The sequence below is a fragment of the Magallana gigas genome, chromosome 4 (assembly GCF_963853765.1).
Source record: "Magallana gigas chromosome 4, xbMagGiga1.1, whole genome shotgun sequence".
NCBI lineage: Eukaryota > Metazoa > Mollusca > Bivalvia > Ostreida > Ostreidae > Magallana > Magallana gigas.
Window position 1 is genome coordinate 4,928,611 of NC_088856.1, and position 13,006 is coordinate 4,941,616.

The following is a 13,006-nucleotide window of genomic DNA, read 5'->3' on the forward strand; positions in this document are numbered from 1 at the left end:
CTTGTTTGAAAAGTCTTGTCACATTGCTTGCACGAGAAATGCTTAACATCATCATGGGTTAATAAATGGTCACTAAGGTCATATTTGGAATAAAAAATTTTGACACATCTGGAGCACTGATGCCCCTTACCAGTGTGTGCAACCATGTGTCTTCTATAACTGGTAATATTTGTATATGACTTGCTGCATTGATCGCATGCATACGATTTACTTGTACTAGAACTGTTGTTGTTTGAGTCAACTGTTAAATTGTCTGTAGGTCTCTGGTCATCTTCCGTAATGGAGAGGGTTCCCTCTTGCGTAATATTATCGTCAATAAATTCCATTTCAAATAATGCCATTTCCGATGAAAATGTCTGAAAAGATACACATTTACAGGTATCATAACTACCATCATAAACAGAATATACTTATAAAAATGTAAAAATGTTTGGATTGGTATTAAAATTTCATTCACGTACGTATGGATTGTTTTACAAGTACTGCGCAAACATTAACTAACCCCATGCGGAACGATAGTATTTTCATGAAATGTAAAAAATTGATAAAGGATGAAATGTGTACATTTATAGGTAGGTCATACAAGTAAACAGTCTCAACCTCTCGGGCACTGCTAGCTCACATCACGACAGATAGTAAAACATAATGTATTTAAATCAAATTCTACAAAAAATAAAAAGAAGGGGCGGGGGTGTCATGAACGACTATGTAATACATTCCACAGGTGCATGGGAACGGGACCCCCCCCCCCCCCCCAACAATATTCACCCCACATTCCCCAATTATTTTTTCATCATTTATTTTTTTTTAATTATATGTTGATGTATTGTATGCTACACTAAAAATTCACAATTAACGCGAAACAAGCTATATATATAAAAAATATACCAGTGGTATATATTTTTTATACACTGCTTATTTCGCGTTAATTGTGATTTTTTTTTCTAGTGCAGCATTTATCAACTTGTAATTAAAAAAAATAATTGATAAAAAAATAACTCGGGAATCTGAAGGGGGTGAATATTGGGTTGGGGGGGGGGGGGGGGAGGGGCGTCCCCAAGCACCTGTGATACATTCGAGGTGGTTTCGAGCTCTGTTGGAAAGGTCGGAGAGTTGAGAAAGACGTATTTTTAAACGGTTACTATAGAATAACAGATAACTGTATTATTCAATGCATATACATGGATGTTATTTCATTGAGGTTAGAAAGTGCACATTTCCAATAGAAACCGGTGTCGTTGTCTAATAGTAGCCGTAACATACGACTTATCGAGTAAAATCGTCATAGTTTTTATACAAACAAAGAAAATGGATAATTCTTGCAATCAAACTATTCTGTGTATAAATATTAAGAAATCTGTCGCTTCAATTTAAAAAAAAACACTTTGATTTTGGCGCAATCATGTCCAAAAACTTAATTCGACTGCACATGTGCCCAAATCAACGACAGTTATTCACGAAGTTTTAAGTCAATTCTTCATCTTGTATGTACGTAGCTGGATATTTTATTGTTGAAATGTGTGTTACGTTCCGTAAGGGTTGTCAAGTTTGCAGGTTAATTAAAATCTTTGAGAAAATGAGCATTTTGTTCAATCTGAAAAGAAAAATACTTACTGTGTCGGCCATCTTTTTCAGCTAGTAACCGTATAATTTTCGAATAGAAACAGCGAACGTCGTTTTTTTACGGATAGCAACCGTTTAGGTACTACACCGTGAGTAGCCCGAGTGAAGATCTAGAGTGCAAAACCAAGACGCTCCTTTCAGTCGATCTAGGGAGTCATCAATACGCGGTAAAGGATAGGCGTCCTTCACCGTTTTGTTGTTTAAGGACCGATAGTCAACACAGAACCTTTTTGTACCGTCCTTTTTCTCTACAAGAACTACTCCAGCAGCCCACGGACTAGATGATGGTTCTACAATGCCTTTATCAACCATATTCTGCACTTCCTTGTCAACAAACTCCGCGGCATGATGTGGTAACCATCTTGGAGGTTGCTTGGTTGGCTTTCCTCCTTCTGTATTGATATGGTGCTTTATCAACGAGGTTCTACCAAAGTCATCCTTATTCCTTGAGAAAATGCTGCTAAACTTAATAAGGATGTTTTTCACCTGTGCCGTCTGCTCCGCTGATAGTTCAGGTCTTGTCCTATCGAATAATTCTTGCAAATGCTCCGGAAGGCCCTCTTCTCGTTCCCCAGGCATGACGTGATTAACACTGCCTTCTGTTTCTGGCATAATGATTTCTTTTACCGGGAATGTCATTCCTACGACTGTGTTCTTAAAAATTGTCTGGGACTGACCGGACACGTTCATCAGTCTTACTGGTATTTTCTCAGATGAATTGACTACAGATCGAGCAACCAATGCTCTTCCGCTGTCCTGAAACTTGGCACAAGGTTCAATTAACAACGGTATCTGTGGGAATTTTGGTAGGTCTAACACTTGACCCGGGCATACCATTTCGCTTTTAGGAGGAATGGATATGGTTTCACATAGGCTCACCCGAAAGCAGCCAATATTTCCTTGCATTTCTAATTCATGTTCTATCCCACGTACATACATCTTGGTCTTGCATACGTCAACGAGGCATTCATTCGTTTGTAAGAAATCTAATCCAATAATGCCATCTGCCTTTATGTTTGCTATCACTGCCGGAGTCTCAAATTCTTGAGAACCAAGTTTAATGCTAAATACTCCTTTTCCTTGTACCGTAAGAGGCGCACCATCAGCCCCTACAATTCTCTGTGATATCGGTAAAAGGGAAGTTCTGCTTATTTTGTCTATTTCTGCATACAGTTGATCTGACAAAATAGTCAGAGTGGCTCCCGTATCTAACAGTAAATTACACTGAGTGCCATTTACCTTTGCCTTGACAAACAACCCAGATTCATGGCTGTCTTGGTCAACTTTCATGGCCGTTGTACTGGAAACTCTCGAATCATTCCTCTTATTGGAATCTGTATTCCCTTTGACACTGGTTGAATCCTTTACCTCTGGTTTTTGCATTCTAGTGCCACCTCTATTGTTTCTCAGAAAACAATCTTTGATCATGTGGCCTTTCTTTCCACAATGGTGGCATTTAAATGGAAATCTACCTTCCTTGGCTATATTACCCGTATCTGCAGCAGCAGATGATTCTTTTAACGAGACATTAACAATTTTCTTTTCTAAATCTTTAAGAGACGCCTGTATCTCATCTCTTAATTGCCTGAGTTCCTCCCTAACAGTAGGATCTTGTGCATCAGGTGTAACTTGGTTATTGCTCGTGGTCCTGACATATCCACCATTTTCTCTTCTTTGACGTTCTGCTCTACAGAATGCCTCAATCTCCACTGCACAACGTATTGCTTCATTGAGTGACTTTGGTCGAGATTGCTGAATGCGTAGACGCATATCAAACTCTGTCAAAGCATCTATTAACTGATCTTTGGCGATCATCTCTGTAACTTCTCTGGGAGCAGTTGGATATGCCAGATGCGCTAGACGTCGAATACTTTCACCAAGTTCTGGTAAAGATTCATTTGGTCTTTGGCGCTTCTCTCTGAGCATTGCCCGGTAGAGTTCAGTTTGATTCGCGGGTGCAAATCTCGATTCCAAAGCTTCGCATAACTCTGCGTAGGTCCTATTCACTCCTGATCTCATGTTACCGAGGTCGGTCTGGGCCTGTCCTCTTAAAGAAGCTGCCAGGTACAAGCTTTTCTGCTGGGAGTTCCATGAATTGATATCGCTACAGGCCTCAAAATGCGCTTTGTAATCAATCCATGATGCAGTGCCGTCATATGTTGCCGGTTTCATCACTGTTTTACCATAGTCCTGAGACCGTTCATTCGAAATATTTTTAGTTGTAGTAATAGTAGGAAACGATCGGTAAACGGATTCCTGCACTGGATTCCAATTATTTGACCACGTAACCGTAGACGAATCTGATGATGACACCGCACACCGAGTACTTAGGTAAGGGTTTGGTGTCAAATATGTCTCGGTGAACACTGGTTGGCTTATGGTTCCTAAAGCGGCAGCCTGTTTTCAGTATCTGTAACCTTTGGCAGTGTACGATCCCTCTCATCTTCGTACAATGTGTACCCAGGCGTTGGGTATTCAAAGTGACCAGGTGCATACCCCGTGTTCTTCGGTGTTTTGAAATTTATTTCAAAACTGTCGCCAGGGTTGCGATTGCTTTTGTAGCCCATGTCTACTCCGGAGTCCGGTATTGGCGAATGTTTGGCAAACTGTGGAGTTGATCGTAATCTTTCAATTTCTGCTCGGAGCTTTTCCCTTCTGGCATCTATGACACTGAGGTCGGCTAACAAATCGTCTTCACTCATTCTGGTATTATATTCTACTGGGTTACAATTTCCTATAAATGCACTTGGTTAACTTTGCACTCGGTAAAATTTGTACTTGGTTAACTTTGCACTCGGTTAACTTTGCACTCGGTAAACTTTGCACTCGGTAAACTTCACCAAGTAATACTCATTACCCTGAGACTAAACGAACCAATACCAAGCCTAACAATAAACGAAGTGACGCTGTACACACACGCGGCGCAACCGACCTTTGGATAACTATACACAAGCTCTAATATACTTACCAAGTCACAAATACTCGGTCCACTATACCCGTCAAAAATTAATTGGTAAAATATTAACCTGGTAAAACAAATCTACATAAAACAACAAAACCAAAATAAATCAACAATTTAATCAGTTCCTATCCCTTAACCAGCTGCCACCAAAATGTAACGTGTTTTACCTAAACAAAATATCGGGTTCTTTTTAAGGGATATAAATATATTAATTTTACTTCTACTCTTCCTGAGTACAATGATTAAACTTGATTTACAATTGATTGGAGGTGTATTTAAATAACTTATTATTGTTCAACTGGGATACTTTTCCCCGTGTGCCTTGGTAAAGGGTTCTTAATATTACAGGAAGTCAGGCGCCTCAGTCATATAGACTTACTACCTCCCGACAACCAATTAAGATTCCAATTCCAATTACCGCTGAGGAGTATTCCTTCCCCTAGTCTGTCTACTTACAACCTCACAAATTACTTCTATCAGGTTTCTATTACCTTCCAGGTCTTGCTGGTTCTTCTGGGAGCTGTGGGTTTCAGACCTACTCTGCCTTATCTGCTAGATGAGTCTGCTTATATACCCTTGGGAGAGTTTACTTCCAAGGGGGGACCAGGTCATTCCATTTCAATGGGTGTACTCTATTACGTGTACGGGTGTGCTTTATTACTTAAACTTCATGGGTGTGTTTCTCTGCTTGTCACTACCCCTATTCCGTTTCAATACATATCCTTTTTTTCCCTTGTATTTTGATTAGCGTAAGGCAATAGTGTCGAGGAAACTCGGACATTCCCGCGTTTTGTCAAACTTGGTTTCTCGCAGTATAGGAGAAATTATTTTATCAAGTGTGACAATATTGCTACGCTACTATTTGACAATAATTTTTAAAATTTTATAATTCTATCTCATTCTCCATTTAGCGCCAGTGTTGATTTTTATTTGTAAACTTGGGTACGGAAACCCATAGCTGTCACAATTCGAAATTTTATTTTCCATTACATACAAATTGTTGCGATATCATTCGATTGCGATAGATATTTTTTTTTGGAGTTTTTGTTTGAATTTCTAATTTCATACGTCATATTATTTTTGTATTCAACCCTTCAATCTTCATATAATCATATTGCATATTATTTTGTTCATGTCATTGTCTGGACCAAAAATACAAGCTTTTCTCAGCAAGCCACCAACAACACCTCAAGGGTCACTGTGTCACACACCAATTCTTCTGTCAGACAGCAAAGGTTTTGCTCTTAAAAATAAGACCCCCCCCCCCTGAGATTGGTCGAGTCTTGGTGCCAAAGTGGCCTGCAAACTGAAAAGGCCATAGATCAACTTGAACATAGATTGGAATCCAGAGATTTTGGTTCGGCACTGATTTATATTTGGCTTGGGACTTGTGACATTACCAGAAAAGAGGGGAAAATTACTCAAGTTCGCTGCTGGGACAATACCATCGCTGATACCATTACGGCACAATACCGAAGAGCCATAACAATTGTATCCAAGTTCCAAGACATCAAAGTGAAATTCATTGAAATACCGTGCTACTCAATTGTGGCATATAATCGGCACAAAGGTCATTCCAATCCAGACTTATTCAAAAACCAAGACATTGAAATTTGCAGGCAAGTGGAAGCTCTAAATGCAAATATTCGTGCAATAAATTCAGAAATTGGACAATCTACTTTGCGATTTAATAAGGACATAACACGCAGACGCAAGGACACAGACAATCGCAAGAAGAAGAACAACGGTGTAAGGATTTCTTACAAATTTTCTGTTTTTTTACGACGGCATTCATCCAGGCACAGAATTGGCCTTGATCTGGAGCAGAATGTTGACTGAGGACATTAACAGAAGTTGTTTCAGAGTTTTACCAGCAGACATTTTGGACATACATGTACCTGAGGAGGATTTACAATCAATAGAATAATGCCTGCTATAAACTTGAATACTGCGTCTTATGAGGACCTAATTGAACTCGAAGGAATTGGTCAGCACAGAGCCACAGCTATCCTTAAAGTACGGGAGGAAAAGGGCTTTATAACAGAGGATGACTTACGCCAATTCCTACAGGGCACCTATAGTACCATAAGAACTCTATTGGATGAAGAAAAAGTTTCTCTAGACACACCACCACAGTTACTCCAGGCACTTAAAAAGGAATGGGATGACCGAATGGACAAAATGTCGAGCGATTTTAAGGAGCAAATGAAGGATTCACAAGAACACTACGAACTCATGCAAACACAGTTTGAGGAAAACCTGAGAAAAACATATGAAGAAAAGTTACTGAAAATAAATGAAAATGCTGTCGGTAATTTGGCTCCACATGGTGTTTATGGTGGTGGTAATCCATGGATGAAACCTAAAATGGACGTCAAAAGGGAAAACACCTCGTTACCTAGTGACAGTGCTACTGCTAATTGTGGCTGGCTTTTGTCTGGCCCGACCAGTGGGAACACTGCTGCTAAGGCAACCACAGATGGAAATTCACAAAAAGTGAAAAGTGGACAGAAACCTAATTTCATGACCAGTATTCAAACTATGGGTCCTCCCCCACCAAAGGTGGCTACCTTCGATGGAAAATCGGAATGGAATCCATACATTGTGCAGTTCAACATGATAGCGACAAGATATAACTGGACCAATGACCAACGACTGGAACGCCTAGTTGAATCTTTGCGTGACAAAGCATTAAATTATTACTGTACATGTTCAGCCCAAGTACAGAGCAGTTTCTCATCACTTTGTGCAAAGATGAAAACAAGATTTGGCCAGCGAGATCTCCCTCACACAATTAGGAGGAATCTCCAGGATATCAAGCAAGGTGACCAATCTGTTGATGAATTTGCAGAAAAAAACCAGGAGATGGTAAGTGAAGGTTACCCACAGGCTCCAGACTGTGTAAAAGAAACGATAGCTACTGACACTTTCCTGAAGGGCCTCGAAAATAAAAGAGCAGCACTTACAACAATGGACAAAGATCCTCCTGACCTTGAGACAGCCTTACAACTGGTTAAGGCTGCACTCAACAATCAGAGATTAATCTTAGGCGCTAAGAAGCCGGAGGTGAGGAAGGTTCGTTTTGAAGAGGATGACTTAGATAGTGACTTGGGCTTGTTGAATGAATTTGAAGTTAGACCAATACGACCCCAAAGCAGAGTAGACAAACTTTCAGAAGAAATAGCTGAACTCAAAAGTGGGCTGGAGGCGACCAATGCTAAAGTGGATAAAATCATCACCCTAATGAATAAACAACTTTCCACAAGGTCACAATCTCCACCACGGAAAACAGACAGTACTTCTAGTTCTGTTTCCAACTCTTCACCACTCAAAGCAGCACAGTGTTTCAACTGTGGACAACCAGGTCACTTTGCTAGAGAATGCCAAAGGCCACACAGGTCCCGTTCCCCATCCCCTAGATCACCGAGGAGAGAAACCAGGACTAGTCCAACCAGTTATGACATACGAATGTATGACAACAGTCAAACACATCCATACAACTTGATGCTAGGGATCTCTATTAACGGAAAACCTGTTCAAGCTATTGCTGACACGGCAGCCCAGATAACAGTTATCAGCCAAGCTTTCGCCAACACCTTCACCCCACCCTTAGTTCGTGGAGAAAAAGTAACCATGAAGGGTGCAGGAAATTCTGACTTTATTGAAGCTAACTACTGTAAAAACATTCAGATTTGTATTGGGAACACACAAGAAGACCCCATCACCTGGACTGCTCTTATAGCTGACATATCTGATCCTGTCATCTTAGGTCTGGATTTCCTTAAGGCACAAAACGCTACCATTGACCTTAATGAAATACAGATAGTCCTTGGTGGCAAACGGATGAATGCAACTCTACTAGATGCAGGAGGTAAACAAGTTCAAATAGCTAGAGTGAAATTAAGTCAAAAAGTGAGAGTTGAACCATTTTCATCAGTGCAGGTTCTTGGCCATTTGGACCAACACATAGCTGGTACCTTGGTTTTCAACCCATGTCATAATGTTAAGGGATTGCTTTCACCACATGCTTTAGTTGATAACAGCGATCAAGTGCCAGTCCTCTTGCGCAACTTGTCAACAAGACCAGTTAAACTTCAGAAAGATGTAGTGATTGGAACTGTTTCTGAAGTGGACCAAGTCGCCAATGGTGGAAAACTACAAGACCACGACAAGACAAATGAACGTTTTCCTGTCGAATTACCAGACCACTTGATAGACCTAGCAGATAGATCAACAAGAGATCTAACTTCTGAGCAAAGTCAAAGTGTTCAATACCTTCTTCTGGAATTCCAAGACATTTTTTCTAAAGGAGACTTTGACTTGGGACTGTTTAAGGGGATCCAACACAAGATAAACACTGGAAATGCCCACCCGGTGAAATCCAAATTGAGGCGCACACCACTAGGATTCCAATCAGAGGAAGAGGAGCATCTGAAAAGTATGCTAGACAAAGGTATCATCGTTCCATCAGTTTCTGAGTGGTCATCAGCACCGGTCCTGGTGCGGAAAAAGATGGGACTGTTAGGTATTGTATTGATTTTAGGGGAGTTAATAAAGTCACCAAGAAAGATGCTTTCCCACTCCCGAACATGGAGGAATGCCTAGACACTCTTGGAAAAAACAACTTTATGAACACGCTTGACATGGCACAGGAATATTATCAGATAGAGGTAGACCCTGATGATAGACACAAGTTGGCATTCATCACAAAATATGGCGTATTTGAATTTGTACGAATGCCATTTGGAAAATGCAATAGCCCTGCAACCTTTCAACGGGTGATACAGTTAGTTTTACAAGGTCTTAACTGGAAAGAATGCCTTGCTTACCTAGACAATGTCATAGTCTTAGGTCAGAATTTTGAGGAACATTTGATAAATCTAAGAGCGATATTTGAAAGATTTCGGACCCATAACCTCAAACTAAAACCAAAAAAATGTCATCTCTTCAGGAAGGAGCTTCAGTTCCTTGGTCGCTTGGTGACAGAAAAAGGGGTCAGCATCACTACCGAGAGTGTGAAATGTATGGCAGAATGGCCGACACCCAAATGCAAGAAGGTATGGGTATGTTAACTACCATAGAGAGCATATAAAGAGTTTTGCGGAGATAGCAGCACCTCTGTACACTCTCACAGGGCCAAAGACAAAGTTTATCTGGAATAAAGAGAAGGACACAGCATTTATTTCCCTTAAAGAGGCAATGACTAACCCTGCAGTTCTGGGATATCCCACTGATGATGGCATGTTCATATTGGACACGGATGCTTCGGACATGGCTATTGGAGCAGAACTGTCCCAAATTCAGTGTGGTACGGAAGTCTTAATCAGTTTTAACAGCAAGACCTTGACATCTACTCAACGGAAGTACTGCGTTACTAGGATGGAGTTGCTAGCTGTTGTAGCATTTACTCGTCACTACCGATACTATCTACTGGGCAGACCTTTCATTTTGCGGACAGACCACAACAGTCTGGCATGGTTAATGGGGTTCAAAAATATTGAGGGGCAACTAGCTCGCTGGCTAGAGGAGTTATCACAATATGATGTTATCATCCAGCACCGAAGTGGAAAGAAACACCAGAACGCTGATGGCCTCTCCAGAATGTCAACAAATGGCCTGTCCTGTGACTGTTACAATGCTGGATGTGATGTCGGTAGACTACCTTGTGGGGGCTGCAGTTACTGTCGACGGATGCATGCTCAATGGGAACTCTTCCAGGAGGATGTTGATGATGTAATCCCCCTAGCAGTTAGGACCCTTCAAGAAACTGATAAACCAAAGAAAACACCTAACACCATAGACAAGGATGCATGTAACTGGGCTTCTGCCTTACCAGATGAAATCAGAGATGCACAAATGCAAGGTTTAAACACAAGGACCCTAATGAAATGGAAGACAGAAAACTATGTCCCAACTGAAGTGGACCTGTCCCTTTCCAGTAGAGCTGTCAAATACTTTTGGAACTGCTCATCGCAACTACGAATTTTGAATGGTATCCTTTTCTATGAGTGGTTAGATGGCTCTATGTCCCGACTTTTGCTTGTGGTCCCAAAGTCACTACAAAACTGTGTTCTGGAAGGATCTCATGACAACAAATTAGCAGGCCATATGGGACAGCAGAAAACCCTACAGAAGGTGAAATCAAAGTATATCTGGTTTGGAATGAGTTCAGATTGCGAGTCTTATGTTCGAACGTGCCCAGTATGTAATGTCAACAAGAAAGCCAATATACATGCCAAAGCAAGCCTTGTCCAATACCATGCTGGAGCACCCTTAGAAAGAGTGCATATTGACCTGATGGGTCCATTTGTGGAGTCCAGCAAAGGGAACAAGTACATTTTAATGATAGTCGACCAATTCACCAAACAGAATGATGCTGGGGAGAGAAGTCTCTCAACCTTTAGATATAATGTTAGGAAGGAAGATACCAGGACAAAAACCAGCAGGATATGTGGAAAATTTGAAGGAGGCTCTTTCAGTGTGTCATCAAGCTGCGAGGGACAACTTGGAGGAAGCACAACTCCGTCAGAAGAGGACCTATGACATAAAATCAAACACAAGAAGCTATGAGGTGGGTGATGTGGTATATATAGTGGATACCTCTTCCAAAGTAGGCCAATCGAAGAAATTGAGGAAGCCATGGATAGGCCCTTTTGTCATTGTTTATAAGTTTAATCATGTGCTATACAGAATCCAAGGGAAAAAGGTAAACAAGGTGGTCCACCATGACAGATTAAAACTTTGTCAAGACAGAGATCTACCCTTATGGCTTAAAAGGCTACGACATTCAGTCCTTCACCCAGAACCAATGACAAGGAATCCAAACTGCAAAATCAAGTACAGGAGGAATTACCGCAGTCCAGTTCTTACGAAGATGATGCCGTAGGCCTCACAAATGAAGGACCTGAGAATGAACCATCAGATGATCTGGAGATCCGCCAAAGACCCGCTCGGAAACGACAGGCACCTAAATGGATGAAGGATTTTTGTCTTTTGGACGATTAATCATTATGCCATTGGAAATTTTAATTCGAATTATATGTATTTGAATATCTTTTCCTTCTTAACCACACCTCCCTCTGTAAAATTTATGTTTTTTTTATATATTTGTATAATTATGCTTTTTCTTCCAGGATGTGTTCCAAATGAACTTTTATTCCCTTCTTGTGCTGTTTTACTTGCATATAGTCAGAGTGGCTTGATTTTTCTGGCCCAGCTGACTATTTCATAAATATAATACGCACTGTACATCTCTTAAAAATTATGAGGGGGAGGAGTGTGGTACGAAACAATTTGGCACGATCTAACAATAAATGAGTTTGCAACCGGATACTGGCTTATCGATCCCTCGTGGTTCCCGAGCCCTGTATTGGCCTGTAGCTGAGCTCGCAGACTTGTAGGTCACTACATACCTTTACCGGCCGCCTAAGTTTTAGGTAAATTGCCCTAGCTAAGCACTCTTCTAGTAACGGACTTAAGTCTAAGAATGTACGTAAGTCCTACTTCAGCACTGACTTAAGTACCCTTTATATTACGAGCCCCTTTCCTTCATGATTGTAGAAATAAAGCACCATACGTTACCACCTATAGTTTTCGACAGTTTAAAAAACAATATTCGATAGATTTGGTTAAAATCATGACATAATATCGTTATTTCCTGTATGCTGAAAAAATATTTCCTTAAAATTTAAAAAGTACTTTTCCTCAAATTTAAAGAAAATATTAGACATAAACTAAGAAGTAAAAAAGATTTATATAATATATTTCCCCACTATTAATTTTTATTATATATTTTTACCAAAATTACACAACTTTCGACACGGGAAGCGATTTTAAAACAAATTTCTGGGAAAATCCCTCTTTACAGTTTCTATAACAATAGTTTTGAAACAATTTAGTAACAAAAATTACAGAGGCACGAGAGTTTGTTTACTTCAAAGTTTCACATGTTCTTGAACATCATGTCCGAGCCTTTTCACCCTGCCGAAATAACTGGCATCAAAAATTCAAATGACCTCATATTTTTACAAAAGTGGGAATGAAAATCTGGTAATTAACACATTGTTTTTCATCTCATAAAAAATACAGTCCATGTCGCTTGCAGAAAACCCAAAACAACAAAGGGGAATTCGGGAATTATTTTGCCTCAGCCATGTTGTGAGACCTGCAAATTCCTATCGTTGGTTGTGTCTTAAACGTTCTTATCAGTTTCTGGTACTGAGCAACTGTAAGGCGTTATTCCGTCTACATGTATGTAATCTTTGTCAAACTTGGTATTTTTATAAAAAAGTTATACCAATCAATGTTTTCAAAACGAAGTTGAAGGACCATTGTTTACTTGTTCTTCCTAGGCATATATTTTCTTTTAAGTCTACCCATTGAAATAACTAGAGATACATCGAAATTATTACCAAAATAGAT